At 46.9% G+C, this 21957-nt stretch overlaps 1 long non-coding RNA gene across 1 annotated transcript; it reads right to left on the bottom strand.

Moving 5' to 3' along the window:
• Positions 1 to 10398: 10398 nt before the first annotated feature.
• On the bottom strand, positions 10399 to 18761 carry LOC128825817 (uncharacterized). Its single transcript, XR_008442742.1, has 3 exons — positions 18687 to 18761; positions 10866 to 10977; positions 10399 to 10496 (listed from the first exon to the last, which is right to left on the bottom strand). It is a non-coding gene; the product is annotated as an uncharacterized LOC128825817 (long non-coding RNA).
• Between the last annotated feature and the right edge of the window lie 3196 nt (positions 18762 to 21957).

Raw genomic sequence — 21957 nt, 5'->3', positions numbered from 1 at the left:
GGTGGTTTATATTGCAGTGGTACCTAGAAGCATCAAACAACCTATTGTGCTAGAAACACAACTAGTAAATAACAATCACTGTCCAGAAAGCTTCCAGTCTAAAAGACTGTTTATCTGTAACAGGTGGATAAAAAACAAAGGGCAGGTAAACAAAAATTGGATGTTGTAGCACACACTAAACTACATGGAGAATTCATAGCCAGATTGGTAGCAGCGATCACTACTCGCTCCATGCCACCTCTTATTCAAATGGCCGTTTTCTGAGATTATTATGGCAGGGATGGGACTTCTAGGAAATTAAGATGCTGGCTTACATATTCTCCTAAATTTTGGGTTCCATTACACAAGTTTTGCCTAGCTATGAATAAGACAGACTAAAAATTATTATAGATTTAAAGACCATTAAAAGAGAGACCATTAAAAATCATCTAGTCTGACCTCCGATCTAACACAGGCCACAGCATTCCACCCATTTCCCCCTAGAATGAAGGCACTAGTTTGTGTTTGGTTAAGCGCATCTTCTAGAGAGGTGTCCAGTCTTGATCTGAAGACATCAAGAAATGGAGAATTCACAGCTTCCTTTGGTAGTTTGTTCTGATGGTTAAATCACCTGGGCCCTGGACAATGGTTACCCCCTTTTCTTTCTAAAAGGAACGACGAGATTTATTTCCAGGTGGACAGCCCGCTAGAGATGGGCAGGTAGCACTGAGTTTAAACGTTTTTTGCTAAAGAAAGGACAGAATACTGCAGATATGCTGTACTGGAGTAAAGAACTCATGCATCTCCTCATATGCTTCTGGGAATTACATGGAAGCTCTGATGTCAAAATGGGTTCACAAAGGCAGATTCCCTTCACATGACGGCCAGATTTAAGACCACAGTCCTGTGATAAGACTGCTTCATTCTTTTGGGGTTCTTATACATCTCCTCGTGGCTTTGTCTAGCTCAAGTTAAAGCACCTTTGTCTCACAATAGATTGGATACAACCAAAAAACCTGAATCTTCACCCAAAGCTCAGTGTTGTTGCTTTTTAAAAAGCGATAAAGTAATGGATTAGGTGGTTCAGAAAAGTTTAGTCACCTTCACCCCTCATCTCTTCCTCTGCACGTCAAGGATCAAGTTTGGCCTGGAAGCACTGGGAAAGACAGACTACTCTTCTTCTGTGTTGTGGTGTTGTAGCCATATCCGTCTTCTGTTCCGGGATTTCTAATCCAACCCAACCCAGGAAGTACTAGTAATCATGAAAACCTGTTTCTCATGGGCCTCCCACCCCATTTCTGCAGACCCAAGCATTTTGGAGACACATCTGAGTGTTTTGGTGCTTAATCGAACCTCCCAACACACACAAAACCTACTCATTCCCTATAGTGCACATGGAGAGAAACTGAGCTCTCTCAGAATGCAGTGTCTCTTAGATGCCTCATGAGAGGCTGTGTTTACACTACAACATCATGACTATATGCCCCCCTACACACATACACTTTGCAATTCAAAGCTTGTCCGATGAAGGGGCAGAGCTTTCTGCAAACAGATTCCCATCTTAACCCATGTGAACTAGTCCTAGTAGCAGGCAGATGACACAGCTGACCAAAGGTGCTCAGAGATGGCCTCCATGCAGTAAGGTGAGTCAAGGTAGCAGCTGTTTCCTGAGGTAGAATGGTAGCAATGTGAAATGGGCCATTGGCGAGTTCCATCTGGGGACGTTTTTTCCATGAGCAAAACTCAAGGACCAGCTAATAAAACATAAATCAGCCGGCCAAGTAATTTCCACAGGAACTGGGTAGAACCGGCCAGTCGTTCAGGCTTTATTCTCGGCAGTCCCACTTAACAATATAGCATTGTTTGATGTCTGCCGAGTACTGTGAGGCTGCGAAGTGCAAAGCCACGTTTTCGCAAGGAAATGCCTGTGAAGAGGAAATCTCAAGCAGCTGATAACGTGCTTTCAAGCTTTCCTCAAGAGCAGGCGGCCATGAAGCAGGGGCCCTCCCTAATCACAACATAGTTCAGTGTATGGATTTGGATACTAAGTACAGCAGTGCCGTGCTAACTGCTTTCACCAACTGAAGGGACACAAAACCATCACGAAGTCTCCATTTGAGAGTGTTGTGTGCCATTCTCCAAAACATAGGGCCTCACGGTAGACAGAGTTCTTGGAAAATTAAAGGTGCAGTACAGAGAGTCACAGTGACACTGCTACATACACTACAACAGTGACCTGGGTGCACCTGGCATTTGTGCTATTTTCCTTATTTGTATTGGTGCTTGTTAACCTCCTCCACAGCTTAGCGGTTTCAAAACTTCACCACTATTACCACCACCACCACACAGATTTCCCTGTCGCAGAGGTGCTGTGAAGATTAATTCATGTTTAGAGCACGCAAAATACAGTGCTAAGTATTATTAACCATCTCTTCAAGTGCTCCCTTTCCTACTAATATCAATCAATCCGGGGAGTCAAGGACCACTGGTAAAATTAGGTAAAGTTCTGTGGCCTGTATCATGTAGAAGGGCAGGCCACATGATTAAACATCCACAAAGCCGCTCCGTTGTTCTCCTTCAAATCCCTCTTTCAAATTCCCCTTTGCTGTGATGCCTACGTGGAACGTAACAGGGAGGCTGCTGGTATGCTGAAACCATTAGGTTAGCAGAACCGTCAATGGTCTCATTCCTTCTTTGTGCTGCTGTCTCTATCGGTATTCATCTATTGTCTCATGTCTCACACTTAGATTGTAAGCTCTTTGGGGCAGGGAGCATCTTTTTATCCTATGTTTGTACAACGCCTCGCCCCGCGGGATCCTGGCATGTGACTGGGACTCCTAGGTGCTACAATAGTGCAAATAATTAATTAATCCTACCACTCAATGGTCCCTTGTGGCCCTAGAATCTATGAAACTACGAGTTCCCCCCCCCTTCACGTTCAGAGTAAACACTGATACAGAAAGCAGTATTCCCCCCTCCCACTCCCTGAACCTTCTGTCCTAACAGAGATGGAATGAAATAACCAACATGAGGCCAATGCGATATTCCCCAATACAGATTTGGGGCAGGAAGTACAACAAACCCAACTTCTGCAACTGTAGCAAAGCTCCAGGCATTCTGCAGCCCGGAAGACAGATATGGCATCACTTACTCATAAGTCAGTTGTTGTCAGCTATTCCTTCTCCTCCACCCTGGTTAGTATTTCATGAATTGTGCACAGTCGCTTAATTGCTGCCTGTGTGTCTGCGATCCAAGTGACTGTTCAGCGCCAGTGACTACTGCAGAACGATCAGAAAGGCTTCACCTTGCTAGAAATAACAAAAGGGGGCATATGAGGCTCGCTCACACAGCAGGGGAATGAGAAACTGACTCACATTCAGGGGGAGGCAGCTGCAACTCACACAACTCAGGCTTCACAGTCACTCCTGGCAATTTCAGATCATTACAATTTGCTTTCTGCTCAGTTCCTCCCACTGTTGTAATTTATATGAAAGCAGCAGCCAAGGGCAATGACTTCATCTATGTCATGCACTGCTTCTATTGCTGAAGAAACACCACCCCCACGCTACGATCATTGAGTGGCTCAGGTGAGCAAAAAATGGGAAAGCCTTTTGCCTCTAGGTCCACGGGTTCAAGTCCAGCACAGACCGGTATCGATGTAGTCAAAGTTATCATCTGATAGGTGTTCTGTGGCTTGTGTGAAATAACCTGCCAGACTTGATCATAAAAGCAAAAAAGTTTCCCTTCCCTTCATTAACTAGCAACCATTTACCATTCTCAGAGGGAGGCTAAGGAATGAACCTAGAGTTATCCCATAGGAAAAATGGGAAGCAGGTAAAACGGTCCGGTTTGGACTCTTTGGGGTGGGTATTTCACACTCATCTAGACTGCACCCCGCTGGGCCATCCACAAAGAGATAACGTGTCCTCTGGGCTCTGATCCCAACTCGCCACTCCCAACAAGACTGGTGCATGAGGTGTAGCTTCAGTGTAGCTGAATATGCATCAGGGTATGTGTATCACACACAACACTAGCGACCTCTCAGGGTATGTCTACACTGGGGGGAAAAGAGCCATGACACAGCCCTGGCTGGCCCAGGTCAGCTAACGCAGGCTCGCGAGGCTAAAAATTGCTGTGTAGATGTTCGGTCTCGGGCTCCAGCCCACGCTCTGTGACCTTCCACCCTCGAAGGGTCCCAAAGCTCAGGTTCCAGCACAAGCCTGAATGTCCACACAGCTATTTTTCAGGCCCCAGGAGCCCCAGGCCAGCCGTGGGTTTATCATCCTCATGTAGCCATACCCTCAGAGGGCCAGATTCCTGGGTGGCACGTGAACCCCCACTTTGGGGAGGCTAGCCCCTGGGCGCCGCCCACCACCACCCTCGCCCGCCAGAGCCCCGAGCTCCCCGCCACCAGGGCCAGAGGAACCCCACCCAAGCTGCCCCAATCCCCGGCATGCCTGCCCTGGCCCGCCGGCTGGCCAAGCCCCGAGCTCCAGGCTGCCAGCCCAAGCTGAGCCCCCGCCAGCTTCAGGAAAGAGGGGGAGTGAGGGCAGGGCCACGGCCTGGGTTAGGGGAGGCTTAGCCTCCCCTGGCCTATTGTACCCACTGCCCATGGCCAGATTCCTGTACCCTTACTCATGCTGCGTAGTACCTTACTTCTCGATGAATTGCCTTGATTTCAGTGGGGCTACTCAATGAGTGAAACACTAAAACTAATCATCCAGCCCCAAAGGCATAACAGTACCCTAGCCGGCTTCCTGGACCAGAGATACTTCTGGCTCCATTTCTATTGTTCTGGGTGCTGAGCACTTGTGAAAATCTGGTTATTAAGGCTGTCCCTCCAGGGTCTGCCTTCTGGAAGACAGACCCATCAGGTGATGACACCCACAAGCTTCTATTGCCATGGAGAAGCTCCCTGGAGTGATGTATGGAACCCTGCAGAATTCTAGCATTACCCTGCTTTGTCTGTATGTCAGGGGCTAAGCATTCAGTTCCTGGTGCTGGATACTTTCCCCACTTACTGTAAATTAAACTATTATTTGTTCCTTCATCACTCATTTTTCACTCTTGATGATAGCAACTCAGATCCTGTGATTTTATTTTGGTCAGTGTTTATTTCCAGACTGAATAAATCTCAGCCTCAAGAGAAGTCATTATCTGCTTATTAAACGTTCCTTTTTTTTTTATTATTTAAAAACAACTCCCCCCACCCCGCAATCAAAGAAACAGCAGAGGTTGTTCAGACCAGAACACAGTTTCTATTCCCTTGGAAAGGAATATCCTTCCATTTGCAGTGTTGTGTAACTTGCAAATTATGGGATGCAAGATGCTGGAGATACAGATACGTGTACCTCCTGCCAAAGGCCTTGAGAATTATGAATACAGAAGAAGTCACTTAGGCAGAGAATGTAAATGACTTGCAAGTATTCTCCTTAAGGACTGTGTGTTACATTCATGGTATATGCAGAGAAGTTAGATAAAAACAAATGTACCTGCTGGAAGGTTGCAACATAACATTATTTCTTAGAATTCCGAATGATATTACACAAGAACCCCAAAAGAGAGATACACAAAGCAGGCTGCTCTCCAAAACAGTGAAGCAGAATTCACCCCGCACCTTACTATTGGCTGTCTGCAGACTGACTGCTGCTGCTGCTAGGACCAGATCACGCACTTCCCTACAGAGTTCCTTAACCTGCAAACAGGACCAGGAAAACCCTGTTATTTAATCTAGCCTACAATTTGAACAGAGTTTTCAGTACACTGCTCTATAAGCTGGTATGTTAGGACAATCTTCAAGGAGCAGGCTCTTGTGTTGAGACATATCAACTCAACAGGGAAAGAAGGAAGATTTCAGACACACTGAACAAGTATAATCTACCCAAGTGATGGATAAGTAAATAAACAAAAACAAACCATCCCTCCCCAAAGTTACCTGACCACTGATGAGAACTTGAATATGTGGGACAAGATGGATCCCAGGTTATATCAGTTTACGATGCAAACATTGAAGCAAATCCTGGTCCCATTAAAGCCAGCAGGAATTTTGCCAGTGACTAACAGGCTACTACCGTTATACTGCTATTTATACACATGCCAGCTTGAGGAGAGCTAGCGTATGTGTACACGAGCAGGGGAATTACATTCCTAGCTCGCAGTGTAGATGTAACCTGAGGAATGAGAGATTAGTTGACTCTCCATACACATTCACGGCTAGTTCTCACCTTCACAACAGAGAGAGCAGTGAGAGAGGAGTTTTACTGATTTACCTCTCCAACAGGAACCAATCCAGGCACAGGCACCGACTTTCCAAAGTGATGGGGGGTGCTCGACGCTGGCTCTGCCCCACGTCCCACCCCCTACTCCACCCCTTCCCCCCCCAAGGCCCCACCCACACCCCGCCTCTTCCTGCCCAGTTCCACACCCTCCCCCGAGTGCGCCGCATCCTCACGCCTTCCTCCTCCCCCCCAACCTCCTACAGGCAGCTAAACAGCCGATTGTAGCGGGTGGGAGGCGCAGGGATGGAGAGGGAGGCACTGATCTATGGGGCCTGCCAGCAGGTGGGAGGCACTAGGGGGGGGATGGGGAGCTGATAGGGGGGCTCAGCACCCACCTTTTTTCCCCGTGGATGCTCCAGCCACAGAGTACCCAGAGTCGGCGCCTATAAATCCAGGATCACTAAACTCACTACATACAAGCAACTGATCAGCCATCAGATGGTAACATTTCTCAGTCAATACTGAACTGGGTTAATGATGAACTGGTAAACTAATACCAATCATCTACATTGATTCATAGATTGTAAGGCCAGAAAGGACCACAGTCGTCATCTAGTTTGACATCCTGTATACCACAGGCTATAGAACTTCCCAGATTTAATTCCGGTTTGAACTAGCTAGGGCTGATCTTTCAGAAAAACATCCAATCTTGATTTAAAAATGGCCGGTGATCGAGAATCCACCACGGCCCTTGATTAGATGTTCCAATGGTTAATAATGCTTTACACAAAGGTGGGTAAGTGCTTTGAGATCAACAGATGAAAAGTGATATAACTCTAAGAGGTACTATTACAATGACTTCAGGAAAGTTAGAAGAAAATGCAAAAAAAAAAAAGGGGTTTGGGTTTTTGTTTCAGACACTACAGCTGAGAGATGGTTGTTTTAAGAAATCTCCTGTAAGAGAACTTAGGCTAATTAGGATTTGTGTGTTCTTGAACCTGATGAGCTGGGTTGTTCTCAGTAAACTGGGGGTGGGGGGTGTTGATCCTTTCTTTGCATAGTGGGAGATTGTTAGTGCTAGAATGAGCCTGATGTCTGAATGCATTTCTGTAGAAACAATGACAAAACAGTAATGTTACCCTTCACTTTGGCTGCCAAAATAGCTTTTCCAGAACCTCTCATAATTCAATAGAATGGAATCTGCAGGAGAAACAATTATGTAAACAGGAACTGGTTAAAAGACTCACTGTTAAAAAAACCTGCTTCTGTTGCAAAGGCTGCAAAAGTGAGAGCCAGAACCAATCAGCGACATCACTCATATATGAGAGAGAGAGAGCGCGTGTGTGTGTGTGCGCGCACGCACATATATCCCAAATGGAGAAATACTACAATAATATATTCTCCACCATAATGTTATTACTAGGCCTCAATCAGGAAAAGGGGATTCATTATGGTAGGCACAAATACATAGGAAGAGACAGTCCCTGCCCTGAAGAGCTTACAAATGAAATTTACACATCACTATGAATTTAGCTCCAAGTCTTCAACATAAGCCAGCAGTGCACAGATGCAATTTAGATTTCTATTGACATGTACAAACAGGCACTTAGTTCCAAAAAGACTTTAAAGGCCAGAAGGGATCATTAGATCTAGTCTGATTCCCTGTATAACCCAGGCCTTTAACCTGCACTGTAAGTTCCTTTGATACAAATAAAAATACAAATAAACAAAACACAACCAGGAACAAACATGTGTGTCCTGTCTACCTTAGAATTACAATTGTGTTCAACATGTATTAAAACATCAATAAAACTTTAAGTGGAGACACACAAACACACAGAGGAACTGGAATCCCAGCAAGGAATTTAAACAGATGATCCAACCAAAGACCACAGAAACAAAACAGAAAGAAGACATACAAACTCCCACTGGTTTTCTCTGAGTCACCACCTTCACACAGAAAGAATGTTCAGGCCCAAGGCTAGACAGGGGAAAAGCAGAGAAGGAAAGACAAACCTCACACACTGCCACAGCCAGCCGCAGCTCAGAGACCGGAGCAGCCACCACATTGCCTTGGTGAAATCACACAGTGAACCAAACCAAGGGCTGGCGTTGCACCTGGTTCCAGGGTGATGAGGGAGCATTTCAGAAGCAAAGCCCCTGTGAGGAGAGGTGGTGGCGAACTGAATAGGAACAGCTTTGGCAGATCTAATTAGCAGTTACACTGGAATAGGGAATGACCAGAGGGATTGCACTGCTCTGGACTCAGGCTGTTTCCCAGTGTCCTAGGTGCGTCCTTTGTTTATTTCCCCTTCTGTTTTCCAGACCACCACCCAGGGAAGGAGGGGCTTGGACTTGCCTCCATTCAGGCTAATAATTTAGGCTGAGAGAAAAGTACCAAAAATTCATTCAGGACACTGCAAGAAAAAAAAAAAAGTCACCGTTTTGCCGTGGGCCAGTTTGGGCCTGTTGGTGTACGTATTTTCAGGTGAAACTAGACATTGTGTATCGAAGTGTGTGAAGCTGGGTATTTCTGTGGGAAACATGGAGCTTCATATGAACAAAATCCTACGGTCTGACAATGTGCAAAATTGGTTCCCCCGTATCATTGAGCAATCCCTGCAAAAGCTGGGCAATCTTTCCCCAGGCACTGCAAATAAACAGCACATCATCTTAGGAACCCCCAATACACTGTTGCCAGGGTGACTGGGGTTGGTCTTGCCTGGAGTCAGGAAACCTTGGCTGCCCTGCTCAGCTGTGCCACTGACTTGCTCTGTGATGTTGGACAGACCCTGGGACCAAGATTTTCAAAAGTAACTAGTGATTTTCAGTGCCTGAAATTTTGGGTGCCTAACCTGAGACACTTTAAAGGGGCCTGCCACACAGAGGGTGGGTGCTCAGCATTTCCTGACTATAGGGTGACCAGATGTCCCAATTTTATAGGGGATATTTGGGACTTTGTCTTATGTAGGCGCCTATTACCCCCCACCCCCTGTTCTGATTTTTCACTCTTGCTGTCTGGTCACCCTACCTGACTATCAGGCCTCTTAAGGTGTCTCCAGCTGAGCATGGGGGACTGAGTCAATCAATTGCCAAATGGGCAGACGTGGCTATACCCTGCGCCTGTCTCCTGTAGTTTGATACAGGAACTCAATAAAACACAAAGGTGGGGAAGAAAATAAAAGCAGAGAAAGGGAGTGATGCAGCAGCAGGACAAGAGGGAGGGGACATGTGCCAGTCAGTTGTTTTTTTGTTGGGGACCAAAAAGAGGGGGCAGGGTGGGGGACGGGGGACAGTCCTGAAGGACTATGCTCAAGTGCAACCCCCTAAAAGCCATCTGCAAAATGTGCGAACTAATATTAGCATACGTAGTTGTGATCAGCACAGAGTTCTGCTCTGCTTTGGGTGCCACACAGCACCAGATAAGGGTCTCCAGCGTAGTCCCTTCACTGAATACGGATATTTCTGAAGACTAGACTGGGGAGTTGCAATCTTGGTGCTCTATGGAACATGCTCCTGCCAGCAGCAACTGAATGAACCGCACAAGTGGCAGCTGTCTGCAGGAACCGGACTTGGAGACTGTCCTGTGCATAAGATGAATGGGTGGCACCACAGAAACAAGCAAGACTAATAGCAGGGCTCTCTGCTTGCCCCATAATGCACACTCTAACAACATGTCCAGAAAACCATTTATCTAACCCCTTCAGCCCCTGCCTGGTGAGCCGGTCATTAGAAAGCAAATCTCCTATGCAATCTCCACTTGTGAACCACGCCGTATCTCCAAGATGAACATGAGCGCACGGGGACATCAGCAACAAGGGTCTAGACTCTGACCAAGGCCAGCAGGTCTGACACAGAGCTGGTGAGGAACGTGCACAGCATACAAATAGGATTGCTTTTCTCCTTGGCATATTGTTCTGGATGTGCTCAGTGCAGATCTAGAGGTTTAGAACGAATGGCTGGTCTACCTTGCTTTGGGCTCTGGCTGTCAGTGGTGACCTAGAGAATGCTACAACCTACCTCCTTCCTGGCTGGTGAAAGCCAATAAGGAAGTCCAGGGTCAGTTGCTGGTCAATGGACTTCATTCAGAAAGAAGGTAGTTACATCATACCTGTGTAAACTACAGAGAAACTGAAGCACAAAGAGGGCTACATTTTCAAAGGCATCCTCCAAATTGGGGTAACTCAGTACTCACCATGACTCAGACTCCTCTGTCGGCAGACAGGATACTGGGCTAGATGGACTTTTTGTCTAACCCAGTATGGCCGTTCTCATGTTCTCACCGATCACCGCCAATGGCTAGAGGGAAGCAAGGTCTTGACATTTCAGATACAGAAACCAGGAAAAACTACACTCTACTGAAAGAAATTGAAACCTTTTCTAAATACAGAGAAGCCACAGGGGGGGAAAGTGCATTGGGATTAATCATATCCCCATAGGCTACTGCCTAAAACATAACACAATGGGAAGAATACTGTGTATATGAGTACACGGTGCATGAACTTGAGCCCCTGCTCATATTAACAGGAAGCGCTTGCTAAATTCTGCCTCTCATCCACAGAGCTTAAAGAAATTCACAAATGTGCATTCGACTAAATCTCTATGAAACAAATCCTTGGCATCCTTAGCTGGACACCTCCAACCGCAGGGTTCAAAAGCAGCCTCTACCTGTTAACATTTCTTCTCTTGGGGCTTTATCCAAAGCCCATTGAGACATCTGTCAAGGGAAGTGGTGGAATCTCCATCTCTTGATGTCTTCTGATCAAGACCGGATGCCTTTCTGCAAGATATGTTTTAGTTATACAAGTTATTGAAGTAGTAACTGGATGGAATTCTATGGCCTGTATTACACAGGAGATCAGACAGGATGATCTAATTAACACTTCTGGCCTTAAAAATATATTCAATCAATCAATGGAAGGGCTCCCATCAGCCTCTCGAAGAGAAAAGCATGTTCATGGGAAAACCCAACCCTTGGGATACCGGGTGACTCTGAAGCAGTCTCACATACAGTAACACAGGTATTAGTATTTTTCTTATTAACCTGGGTGAGGTTAGCCATGCCCACCATCCATCCCTGGGATATTTTCTAAAAGCCTGCTTCCTTCCACCGTTTGCTCAATGGAAATTATTTCCTCTCTATTCTGAAGCCACTTGTGACCTTTGATACCCTCCATCTGTAAGACGGCCCAGTCAGTCACTTGTAGCTATATTCTTGGCACTCTGTAGTCGAATCAGTCGGCCACTCACTGCTTAAGTCAGATCCATCAAATAAAGAGCAAAAAAGAATTTGAGCTATTCATACACCTTGACTGGTTCTAAATGAAGTGTAACCACTCAGGGAAAAACAGATGTCCTTGTGAACAGAGCTCAGCAAAAACACTAAGACATTTTTTGGACAGAAATTTATATGGGAAGATTTTATTTTAAGATGCCTGTAAGATTATACTGGTCGCATTTTATATTAATGTTAATTTACTGATGATTTATAAAGTGTTTATAAATGTTATGAGCATGTTACAGTCCCGAGCAGCATGGGTTCTAGAGAGTGAAGCCCATCAGTACAAAGTGTTACAGATGGCTATGAGCCAGTTATCCAACAACTTATTTGGCCTGTTGGACTCTATAGCACTTGATTCACCATTTATTAAAACATCTATTAATAACGTATTACCCCTTTGTAAACTATTAATAAACTGACCCTGACTGCAAAGTATGACTGATATATTTGTGAGAAGTTTGGCATCTGATTCAGCAGGGCCAGCTCCAGGCACCAGCCGACCAAGCCCGTGCTTGGGGCGGCATCTGGAGGGGGGCGGCGCTCCGGCTGGCTGGGGAGAGCGGGGCCGCGGCCAGGCTCGCCGCCCTCCTCCCGGTGCTCTGGCCGGCCGGGGAGAGCAGGGCCACCCTCCTCCCGGCGCTCCGGCCAGCCAGGGAGAGCGTGGCCCCGGGGGGGCTTGCCGCCCTCCCTCCGGCGCTCCGGCCGGGCTTGGCGCCCTCCCTGGCCGCGCTCCCCTAGGGTGGCAAAAAAGCCAGAGCCGGCCCTGTGATTCAGATTTCACTGAATGGCAACAGCAGATTGGTTTATTTTACTTAGCTATTGCTTCAGGATCATACAATACATTTAACAATTCTCCACTGCAGAGCTGGCCCATTGCTACTCACAAGAGTTTTGACCATTACCCCCTTCCCGTCAGAGTTACAAGAGAGAACTAGTTGCATCACCTGCTTTAGATTGAATAGGCTGCCCAGATGTGTCTGCAATCCAGATGTGTCTTTTTGGTGACCATACTGAACTCCTCATGCACTGCTGGAAATTTTGCATAAATGCAGGACTGTAGCTAAGCAAACAGGTGTGTTATATTACTGGGTTTATTTTATTGCAGCTGGCAGTTCCTAAGCAGTTAGACTTTTATATAGTATTTGACAGATTTCTATTTAATAAAACACTCCAGGGCATATATTATTGGGGATTAACATGCATCTTGTGGTGGTGTTCGGCACAGGGCTGAGTGATATACGAGAACCTAGAGGCCTTTCTTAACCCCAGAGTGTGCACCCCCAGGAGTGCTTTATGCAGAAAAAACAAACTAATCAAAAATACTATTTTAACCTTGTACAATATTTAGGGATTATTCTGAAGAAACAAGACAAATAGCAATGAAATTAATGTTAAACAGGGTTCTAAAAAGTGATTTATTTTGGTGCGGATTTGCAGATTTCCAGCAGAAACAGGGCTCGGTTCCTGGAAAAATATGCCCAGACCAAGGCTGTGATCCTGCAAGTTGATCCATGCAGACCAAAACCCTGCTTTCATTGATTTTAACTGGGATAAATAAGGTTCCCCTTCCGTGGATCAGCTTGGAGGATGGGGAGCTGGATGAATATGTGTGCCCAAGCTGTGATCCTGAGCGACAAGGGAAGGAATCCCTCGAACCCCAATGGTTTCCCCTGGGACTGAATGGTAGGTCCACGTTGTTGCAGCCATAGCTGCCTGTGCCCATGCAAACTCCAACTGAGCCTCTGAGTCCTGCCACATACCAGTGCTGCTTCCCCAGAGGTTGATGGGCGGGGGAAGAATTTCCCTCCCTGGTCTGTGTTTGTCCATATGCAAAGAGCTCACCAATATTTCCACTCAGAGTGCCATTTCAGATTAAGGCAAAGAGCAACAGAAAGAAAGAACAAAAATAAAGTCCCCCTATGAGAGAGCTCCCTGTGCCTGTTTCCTCTGCGTTGTCTCGGCCTCACAAAACGGCAGCAAAGTGTAGATCCTCAACTGGTGTCAACTGTCATAGTCCCCAGAAATTTAAGAGATTCCATACACAGAACACAAGATCTCACCCTAGCTACTTGCCCCACACAGACACTTCTTTCCTTTCCTTTTTAGCATCTGCTACATTCAGCTGGAACTTGACCTCATCTGCATCTGTATTAGACCTTCTACTTGCTGCTCTTCATGAATGCTTCCCCCCCACCCCCCGAAACAAAGGAAATCAAAATGCAGTAAGAGGTCCAGATTTAGAGAGCTTTACCATCTTTTCCAGTCACTGCTGATCGTCAGGAAGCTGTTGTATTGCATTAATTCATGTAGCAATCAATTTAAGGGGGTCAGACTATTGAACTATTGGATTAGCTAAGTAAACCTCACAGCACAGCACCTGGTGGATTTCTTTAACCCACTTTGCAGATTTCTTTAAAATCTTTGCTTTAATACGAGTCGTACAAAAAAAAAGACTAAGAGGTTCCACAAATGAAGGTTCAATATGCAGAATCAAGACAGGCAAGAGCTGTGGCACCCAAGGGTATAAATATTAGTTACATCTGGTCAAAAATGGTAAGTTTCATCCCCTACCCCCCGCCATGTAAACAAGTTTTCATTTCATTTGAAGAAATTTTTCATTTTGTTTTAGTGGGGGAAAAAAATCCCACTATCTTAAAATTTTTCTCTCCTCCCCTCTCCCAGACACCAGGAAAATGGGGGTGTATGTGAAAAGAAGTAGGATTTTCCCCACAACTTTAATATGAAAAAACTTGATTTTGTCAAAAGTTTTCATTGGAAAGTTGACAAAGAATGAAAAATGTCAACAAAAATGAAGTTTTACCACTGAAAAAAAATTGTTGTGGAAACCAAATTTTTCAGCAAATATTTTTCTTATGGGAAGTTTTTTGACCAGATCTGCTACCGGTATTATGAGATCCTCTTATGCAAGAAGACAGAGCACTTTTGGATGCTTGATTTAAGTGTCACAACATCCCTGAGGCAGGTTAGAATCATTATCCCTATTTATAGACAGGGGAAACTGAGACAACTGGGATATCCCTATGACACATGCACAACGTGGCCATACGCAACATGATGGCAACTGTGGGGAGAACTCAGATTCCTCTGATCAGCTACGTACACAAAACAGTGACGTACATCAGTAGGTTCCAGCATGAGACTTCACTGTACCTTAAAGCAAACACCTACGCCAGCAATAGCTAGTAGCACCTGAAACACTACGGTGTAATTAACATTAGGTAGCATTCCCACAGAAGAACTGAGATTTACAGTGCATGTTCTCTGGCACAAACAGTCCTGGACATTTGGCAATGACTTTACTCCTCTGAGCTCTAGCTCCTAGCGTATGCCCGGTATTTATCCACACCATGCCCAAGGCCCTGCTCTCACATTATACATAGTTGGCTTGTTGGTATAATCCATACAAACACCAAACAAAAACAATAAAGTACATCGTCCGTGAGGATTAACCTACCTTCTGTGCTCTGGTTATAACAGAGAATGCACCCATACACTGGCTCACTGTTAATATTTACCAGTTTTCCCTTCACCTCCAAGAAGGATCTGCCCTTGTCATTTGAGACTTAGGCTGTTGTGAGTATCACAAACACATTTAGAAAGCAGGCCTGTTTTTCTCCTCCACTAAGCCCAACGGATGGCTTTTTTTCTCCAACAGCATCGCCTCTTAGGAAGTTACAGAATTATTAACACTTGTTGGATTTCACAAACCATTTACAGAGATTAAATTGGCCCTTGTGACACTCCAGATAGGTCACGAAGTATTATTACCTCTGTTCCACAGAGGCCCAGAAAGATTACATCACTTGCCCGAGGTGCGTCAGTGAATCAGGGCTCCCTGGCTACCGAACTCAATAGCCTTCTGACTCGTTCATTAGTAGTTGAACTGCAAACGCAGTTCGTCCCCAGAAGGAATCCAGCCAAACCATTATCTGCCCAGCATCTCAGCATACACTGCAGTGGAAGCGGACAGCCCAAACATTAAGAAGCCCTGAAATATTTTTAGAAAATTTCCACAAAGGCTTCAGGGAAGGCTAGCCCTCTCCCTCGTCCCAGGGGATACAGCTTCAGAGCCTCGTCCCCGTATTCAACTCTAAGCAATGAAATGTGCCAGAAGCTTCTTCCCAAGTGAAAATAGCTGCTTGCACAAACACTGGACCCTTGGCCCAAACTTTCCCGACTGTTACTCTAACAGTTTGGGGTGCACTTGGTTCTAAATAAGGGAGGGCAAAGTAGAGAAGATGAGAGCATTGTAACCCATTCTTTATGGGTCCTCATGGCAGCAAAACATGGTGGCTCAAAGAGCCAAAGAACAGTGACTCCTCAGTGTGACAGAGCTGCTACTCCAGGCACTTTAGGAGTTATTGCTCTTTAAGACCAGAAGAAGAAGCCTGGGAGTGGTTGTCAGGAAAGTTGATTTCTATTCCTGCCATTGTCTTGCTTGTAACCTCTTGGGCAAGTTGCATCTTCTGTGGCTCAGTTTCCCTATCTGTAAAACAGGCATATGGGGATAGCTCCCTTCCTTTGTGAAGTATTTTGAGCGCTATGGATGGGAAAGGGCTAAGTGCAAACATGAATGCCCTCCTTCAGGAGATTGTGCCAGCAGAACTCAGGAGAGAGCCTCCCCTGAGGCGGTCACAGACTTGGAATGAAGGATTGAGTGTGCATGAGCAGAGAGAAAGCTCTCAAGGTGAACAAGGAAGGATGGTCTTGTGGCTACAGCACTGGCCTGGGACTCTGCAGATCTGTGGTGTCCCCAGCTCTGACACAACCTTCCGGTGTGAGCTCAAACGGGTCACTTTCTCTCTCTGTGCCTCAGTTCCCCACCTGTAAAATGAGGAAAACAATCCTTCCTTTGTCTATTTAGATTGTGAGCTCTGTGGGGGTAAGGACTGTCTCTCACTACATACGTTATACACACATCCCCTAGCACTGGGGGGGCCTGGATCTCATCAAGGTGTTACTGTAACACAAATAATAATAATCATAGAAATATATTTAATGGGAAAGTTACAGGAAAAAAGCAACAAAGCCTCTGTCTACTTACTCAGCATAAAACATCCATCATGTACAAAATAGGTTATTTTGCTTCCAGGTAGGTGAACACAATGGGAATGGAGTGGTCTTCTTAAACGGAATGGAATCTTATTAAAAGTTACAGGTAGAAAGAAAGGTTTTGGGGTGGGAAAAGGGGGTTGATTGAAACCCTATCGCTGCACATGAGACAGCCCCCCTTACAACATGCTGCCTCAATGAACAGAGCAACCAGAAGTAGCAGGGGCAGGGAGACCTCTTTAAAAGGGAACAATCATGAAGGTGTATGAACAAAAGAAGTGGGTGGGTTTTTTTTCTTTTGTTTTCAGGTGAGCAAAGAAATCTGACAGTGGCAGAAAGGAGCTGGAAAAACAAACAGGTGTGTCTGGCAACAGAAGATGTGGTCGCTATAGCAATGGGACAGTTGATATTGACAAAAGGCTGCCCGCGTGACCTTATTTACAATGCAGTGTGGTCTATTAAATGCAGTGAGGTCTATTAACTGGTGACATTTCCTGCATGCTCACATGCACCAGGGGAGGTTGATGCACAACGTGTTAAATGGACAGGCCAGCGTGTCTATCGGTGCTTGGGGAAGAGGCAGAGGTGGGACCTGAATGTCAGCACATCCTCTGCAAGCTGGGGCAAAGCAGGAGGGGCCAGGGAGATTGGGATAAGCAACTTTTCAGTTCAGGATCAGTTGCTCTGTCTCTGCCCTTCTGGAGCAGCCAGAAAGGCTGCTGGCCATAGCTACAGGCGAGAAAGGAGAAGCATCAAGAGCGGCTCCATCTCCTCCCCAACCACTTGCCTGCTGGACTGCAAGAGCCCCTGGGAGCCTGCAGTGGCAGTAGATGTGCTGTGCCACTGGCTTTGCCCAGGTGTGAGAAGGGAGCAGCAAGCCTAGGTTGGTGCCATCACACGCACACACTCCAAATACGTAGGCAGGTGAGAGATCTGCCATGACGCCGGCCCTCTGCCAGGGGCCCCATAAGACAATCACATCGAATGCCCCAATGAACCAGACGGGTGGGTGGCATCATTCAGATTCTCGCGTCCGTGAAAAGCTCCTTTTGTAACGTCCATGGAGCAGGTGTGGAACTTCCAGTCTGCTGCATGTGCAGAGCCACCGACACCCGGGCATGCCTCCACAAGGACCTGTGCAAACCTCCCACTGACACGAGCAGGGGGCGCCATTAGAGGGACTGAGACTCCAACGTGAAACTGCAGAACTGGAATTAATTTGCAAACTGGGCACCATCAGATTAGGCCTGAATAAAGACTGGGAGTGGTTGGGTCATTACAAAACCTAAACCTAATTTTCCTCATACTGTTACTCACACCTTCTTGTCAACTGTTTGAAATGGGCCACTCATTACCACTACAAAAGTGATTTTTCCTCCCTAGGTATCCTACTGTTAATTGAATTGTCTCATTAGACTGACTTCATACTTGGGGTAAGGCAACTCCCATCTTTTCATGTATTTACACCTGCGCCTGTATTTTCCACTCCATGCATCTGATGAAGTGGGTTCTAGCCCAGGAAAGCTTATGCCCAAATAAATGTGTTAGTCTCTAAGGTGCCACAAGGACTCCTCGTTGTTTTTGCTGACACAGACTAACACAGCCACCACTCTGAAACCCATGGCCCTGAGCAGTTCAGTTCCATGGACTATTATTTAAAATCAAAGGCAGCCCTCTCCCCAAGAGTCTGACATCTCCACACTAAACTGTTCCAAGTCCTGCAGGGCCCATCACCCAGGGATCTAATCCCAGCTCAGCCACAGACCTGCTACGTAACTTTGGGCAAGACACCTTCCCCCCCCCTGTGCTTCTATTTTCCCTCCCATTCTATTGTACACTCCTTGGGGCAAGATCTTTATTCTGTGTTTGTATTAGGGTGACCAGATTGCAAGGGTGAAAAATCGGGACAGGGGTCGGGGGTAATAGGAAACTATACAAGAAAAAAATCCCAAATATCGGGACTGTCCCTATAAAATCGGGACATCTGGTCACCCTAGTTTGTATAAAGCCCCGACCTTAGCCAGGGATTCTAGCTGCTATTTGCCAACTTGGATATTTATATGCATCCCCCCCCATACCATTACTGAAGTATCTGAGTGGGGGAAACTGAGGTGCAGGGAGACTAAGTGACTTACCGAAGGTCACACAGGAAGACTGTGGTGGAGCAGGCGACTGAAGCCAGGTTTCCAAACTCCTAGGGTAGAGCCCTAACCACCAGACCATCCTGCCTCTTTTCCTCCCTCGCCACTGCAATACCAAGAGTAGCAGTCATCAGTCCGCAAGACGTGGAAAATGGCATGGCATTTCTAACCAGGTTGTATCTATTCAGAAATCCTGCCTCCTCAAGTGTTTCCTGCAGAGCCTGGCAGCAAGCCAAGCAAAATAATTAACACTGTTCAGGTCAAATCGATGTTTCAGGACTTTTGTGTTGGCTCAGCGAGGAGTTGAGGCAGATCGCTTTGCTAGGGGACATTTTGTTTCACAAGGACAGGGAACGGCATATGTTGCTTACTGTTCACTCCGGTTCCATGTCAGGGAGCTGAAGCAGATCCAGTAAGTTCTGCTGTCCACACAATCCGATGTTTCCGCCCACCCCCCAGGACACACAGGAAGTGCCGAGTATCAGAGAGCCATTGGAATAAGCAAGTTGGCCACATCCTGTGGAGGGAAGGTGTGGGGAGAGAGGAAATAAGGTTACTAATGGAAATGAAACACTTGCAACTTCCCTAAGCCATTAGCTCAGGAGCCAGGACAGAGTGTCTCAGAGAATGTTTACGGCCTTGATTAACTAGCCAAGCAGAGGTGTCAGAGCACTAAGTACTCGCTATTAATTTGTACTCCAAGCATGTGTGGAAGCTCTGCCACGTGCACTGGAACCAGCTACAAAACCATGGAAATTAGAGAGGGAAAAGACTTGTTCCATCCCCTCTCACTCCCCCATCTGCCCTTCACTACAGCATCAATTCTAGTTCTTTGTACAGCCTTATTTTAATGCATCTCAAAGGATGCAGCTCTCCCATTCCAACCGTCGCAATTGCCCTATCCCATTTTTTAGGCCTGGAGATCAAGGCCCTATTGGGCCAGGCACCACAGACACATTGTAACAGACGGTCCCAAAGACTTTACAATCTAACTAGACACGACAAAGGGTGGAAAGGGAAACAAGCACAGAGAGGGGAAGTGACTTGGCCAAGGTCACCCAGTAGGTCAGTGGCAGAGCTGGGAATAGAACCCAGAAGTCTCCTAAGTCCCAGTCCAATCCCCTTAACACTGGACCTTGTTGCCTCCTCCATTTCGTTTATAACCCAGTGTTCACTTGAGGGGTTGTTTGGGTGTTTTGCCATTACTGCTTTCCACGTATCGCCCTCCTTTTGAATCTCTGTGTGCCAGGCTATTTCCCATCAGGAGTATTAAACTAGCAATCACATTTCCTCAGTATTTCTAAATCCCACATGGTTCGGCCCACTCTGCGCCGTTTCAGCTTGCTGGGAACCTCTGCTGCAGCCAGGCTCGAGAAGGCAGCACTAGGCATTCAATAACTCTGCTTGACATCCCTTCACTCCACCGTCGAAACGTTAGAGGGCCAGGCTCTACTCAGTCACAGCAGGAGTAACGTTACCAGAGTCAATGGAATGGCCCTGGATTCACAGCAGCACAGCTGAGAGCAGAATCCGACCCTCTGAATCCGACCCCCTGCAGCAGCAAGTCTCTGAGCCTGGATCAGAATAGCAGTGTAGGTGTGGGGGCTTGGGCTGGAGCACAGGCTCTGTGGCTCTCCTCCCCAGCCCGGTTTCAGAACCCAGGCTCCAGCCTGAGCAGGGACGTCTACGCTGCTACTGTTAGCCCCATGACGTGAGCCGGAGTCAGCTGACCGGGCTCTGAAACTCACCGCTTCACGTCTTTTTTTGCTGCTTAGACGTAGCCTAAAACAAAAAGTTCTCCCTCTCGCTACAAATATGTAGAGAACAATAGAGATCCAAGGAAGGAAAGCATCTGAGTGGTGAACCCCCACCATATGAATATTGAATCACACTGCTCACTAGCTGGGCTTGAGCTACAATTATCAACTTTGACCTGAGACTTCGCAAAAGACTCGACGGTAATGGAAGTCATAGATCAGGGCTGACAACTGCAGTAGTCTGCCTACGTACCCTTGCAATGTAAAGCAGGCTGGGGTAAGTGGATTCAACACTTCACAGTCAAGCATGTTCACCATCACTGGGCTGGTGTTTGAGGCAGCACCGTTACTTCAGCAAATGAGAAAGCAGCAAGGCCAGCCCAAGGGAGCTGGAGACCAAATAATGTAGTGGCGCTGGGAAGTAGTTAACATGCCGTCCAGCTGGATGAAGCCGTAGTTCAGATGGAAGGGGATTCCGTGCCAGCATGCCTGATGTAGGGGCTCCCAGAGGAATGTCAAGAGAAACAATCCCCCAAATAAAGCGGTCACTGTGTGAAGCTTTAATAGAGGGATGAGGCAGGGATTCACCCTCTGCCAGGAGCGTAACTTCAAAAGAGTCTCGTGGAGGTGGGGAGAAGGGAAATCTAGTGCCAGAAATAGTTTTTAAAGTTAGGTATTTGCCCAGCCCTGTTGAGATTTGTTCAGTTCATTTCACCTGGATGCTTCCCTTCTTCACTCTGTAGTGCCATGAGCTCAGGGCCGGCTCCAGGCATCAGCCTGGCAAGCAGGTGCTTGGGGCGGCCAGTCCGGAGACGGGCGGCAGGTCCAGCTGTTCGGCAGCAATTCGGCGGACGGTCCCCCACTCCCGCTCGGAGCGAAGGACCTCCTGCCGAATTGCCGCCGCAGATTGCGATCGCAGCTTTTTTTTTTTTTTTGGTTGGTTGGGGCGGCCAAGACCCTGGAGCCGGCCCTGCATGAACTGGGCTCAGGGACTGGCAAAGTGTGGCAAGGACTCTGCTGCCTTTCTTTGGGATTCGAGAGCTGCAAATCCTCAGGAGAGGCACTGAGTCCCCCAATCTATCTTGGGAAGATCTCAGATCGCTCAGGACAAGGAAAGGCAGAGACTCAGTGGGAGGAGACGGCTGAGAGCAGCAGCTCAGTGTACTTTAGAGAGATCATTGCTACCCTCGCAGTCTGTTTATTAGCAGGTTGTTGAATAAAAAGGGCTGATAACTTTCTGCAAGCTTCTGTCTGACTCCCTCCTCCCCACTGGACACTCTCGCTTTACCAGGGCACCTCCCAGGGCACACAAACACACCTAGAAAGTATCCAGGCAAGACAGGCAGAGAATTCAGTTTCAGCAGACTTAGCTCTCCTGCCCTGGAGCACTATTAACTCACTGAGTGCTGGCGAGATTTGGGGGCAGGAAGGCTACAAACCGTGGGCTATCTAGCCCAGTTTTCTTACAGACACTGCAGAAGCTCTCCAGGCCTCCCAGGAGTCAGGCA

The sequence above is a fragment of the Malaclemys terrapin genome, chromosome 18 (genome assembly GCF_027887155.1).
Source record: "Malaclemys terrapin pileata isolate rMalTer1 chromosome 18, rMalTer1.hap1, whole genome shotgun sequence".
NCBI classification, from domain to species: domain Eukaryota; kingdom Metazoa; phylum Chordata; order Testudines; family Emydidae; genus Malaclemys; species Malaclemys terrapin.
This window is presented reverse-complemented; position numbering and strand designations above follow the sequence as displayed.